The following is a 2956-nucleotide window of genomic DNA, read 5'->3' on the forward strand; positions in this document are numbered from 1 at the left end:
TTCTTATGCTAAAAGTAGAATTTTTGTAGTAGAGGTGGAGAATCCTTGGGAATTAACAATTTTGAATGCTAAAGAAAAAGAAATATAGGTGAAGGGAATTTTGAAATGACGGTGGTAGGACAGTGAAACACGCCCCCCATCTTTTCCAGATATGTTTTCATAAATTCAGTTAATTATGGGCTCACTGTCCACCCAACACATGGCTGGGGGGAGGCACCATGGTTGTTTCTGTGCTCCTACCACAGCAGTGGATCCATGGGGATGCCAGTGGTTTGGGGATAAGGACTGCTCCACACGTCTCAGCAGGACCAGCGTTCAAACACCCCTCGACAGCTCTCGGGTGACAACGGCTACGAGCAGGTTGCAGGGTGCAGAAGCTCATCTGAGTGGAGTTTGAGTTTGATACCTCAAGTAATGGGTGTTTCAGGGGAACCATTTTCCTCAGTCTGATCCTCAGGCTGAAGGTCTAGAAAAGAACAACAGAGGGAGAGAAGTGGGTTTATGATGTTTGCTGAGGAAGAGGCATTGTCAGCAGAAGTGGCTCCCGTGGGGCTCCAGCACCGTTGTTCAGGCTCCAGTTCATGGAGGTGTTGCAGTCACTTAACATTTAAAGATGTACCATTCCCTCCTTGCTCCATGTTATCCCTGGAGAAGGCTTTTTTCTGATGGTTTTGATCAATTGGCATAATCACTGAGACCCTAAGATGAGTAAATAAGATGTTAAAGTCTTTGATTCATACAAATTACATTAATCTCTGCATGCTCCACATCCACCCTCTCCCCCCTCCTTGCAACCTACCCCACGATCTGCTCACTTCTGTTTTGACCTTGCTTAGAAAAATATCAGTGAAGCTTTTTCTTAAAAAAACCCAAACAACTAAGACATGCCACTTTAACCTCCTCAAACTAAATAAACAAAGAAGGGGTGAAAAATCTATTCCATGCCTTATTCAGCTCCGGGTTTATTGCTTTTCCCTGCTGCATTCAATCTGCACAGCAGTGACTGCCTATAAAAAAGGGATGCCTGGCTGTCTCTTCAGCCCTTTTATTTCCAGTAATATTTTGGCATGTACATGATGGAGAAGCTGTTGATGTTTGTGCAGGCACATATTAATATGTGCCACGGGCAGGGACACCTTCCACTAGACCAGGTTGCTCCAAGTCTCGTCCAGCCTGGCCTTGGACACTTGCAGGGATAGGGCAGGGGAGTGTGAAGGGTAAAATCTTATATTTCATAAATATATATACATATATTCATATATATATCATTAATATTATTATCTCTTGAAGGCACATAGAGCCATAATCCACCTGCCAGAATTAATTCTGATTCAATGGGGATTTACTGCTACAAAAGAAATGGGCTTTATATGGGGCCTGTGTATGTTTTATAGCTTCATAGAGGAAAACATGACAGCCTTAACTGAACTCAGGGTTTCCCTGTGCAACCTCTGTGAACACACTGCCAAAAGGCAGTGCCTCAGAACAAGGGGACTGCAGAGGTGGGTGGGTCCCTGCACAGAGGGAAAATAACTCACCCAAAGGCTGAGTGATTCCTGAATACAGTAGGACTGTGAGAAAACAAACTCACAGCATGAACCAGACACTGGGCAATGAAAAGTCCTCTTGGAGGTGAACTGGTTTTAAAGCCCAGAGGATTTGTAGCTGTACAAAGGACTCCCTGCTCAATGCCCCAGGGGAGCTGTGCAGTGAGAGGCACCATGTGTCCACACCTCTCGGTTTTTCAGGGAGTCTCAGCAAGGCTTTATTTATTTCAGTCCTTTTCTTCAGCAAATGGCAGTGACTGTGGTGGTCAAATACTGTAAGGAGAGAATGAACTTTGCAGGAACAATGAGCCCCACATACTCAAGGTCATGGTGTGTCTCTGGGCAAGAAGAGAATGGAAGTGTCAGTTCAGAAAGCAAAGGGTATCCAGGACTATTTTCCTTGGTCATCACCCTGCCAGCACAGCTAATATTGCACCTGATTAAAATGCACAGAACACAATTATTTGAGGGGCAGTTTTTCACCTCCTGACTTGGCAAATCCTCTGCACTTCCAGTACCTTTTGCCTTCCCATTTGTTCCTCAGGTTATTTCATTCTTTCTGTCCAAGGCAAATGAAAAAGTCTGTGTGAGCCACGGGTTGCCACCAGCTACAGCACAGTGCACACAGCAGTGGCAAAGCCTCACTGCCTGTACAAGGGAGGGGGTGGGTGTGTCTGAAAATGCTGCAATTCCAAGGCATCCCAGAACCTGTGTGGAAACGTGTGGGGCTGGACCCTCACTCCTGCCTCACCAGCCAGGGCTGAGCCTCAGCGCTGTATTGAACAGCCAAGCATGACCTGGGTGATTCAGTGGTTTCCCCTCCCTCCCTCCCTCCCTTCCTGCCTCCCTTTAGAGTGTGCACATCTATGAAGAAAGGCTCTATAAAATGCTCAGACAGCAGAGTCCTCTGTTATCTGACTCCATCTCAAATCCCACCGAAACCAGGCCCTCAGGGAGAGCCCTGCAAACAGAAACCACAGCTCCATGAGGGGGAGAAAGGCTGTTCTGAGAATCTGAGCGGCAGCTTCGACTGAGTGTGTTTAAATCTGCCTCCATTCTGCCACGGGTAGTAAAATTGTACCTGGGGGACCCTTTAAAATCGACATAAGACAGCGAGATGCAGGAGAGTGGTGGTAAGGGGGAAGTTTACGTGGAGAACAACCACAGGATGGTATTTAGAGCTTTATATCTTGGCACTCCATACATTGGTCAATACAGCCTGAGCAGTGATTACAGAGCAGAGCAGGCACAGCCCTGCACTGAGGGGAAGTCTGGGAGCAGCTGCTGTCAGCAAAACCCCCATGCCCAGAGATCCCCAGGAAGGGGGAGGATCAGGCTACCCTCAGTCAGGAAGAGCTCTAACAATTATTAAATACATAAACCAGACAAGAAATTGTGTCCCACCCAAC

This window comes from Lepidothrix coronata, unplaced genomic scaffold, assembly GCF_001604755.1.
Source record: "Lepidothrix coronata isolate B3197 unplaced genomic scaffold, Lepidothrix_coronata-1.0 Scaffold100, whole genome shotgun sequence".
Classification (NCBI taxonomy): Eukaryota; Metazoa; Chordata; class Aves; order Passeriformes; family Pipridae; genus Lepidothrix; species Lepidothrix coronata.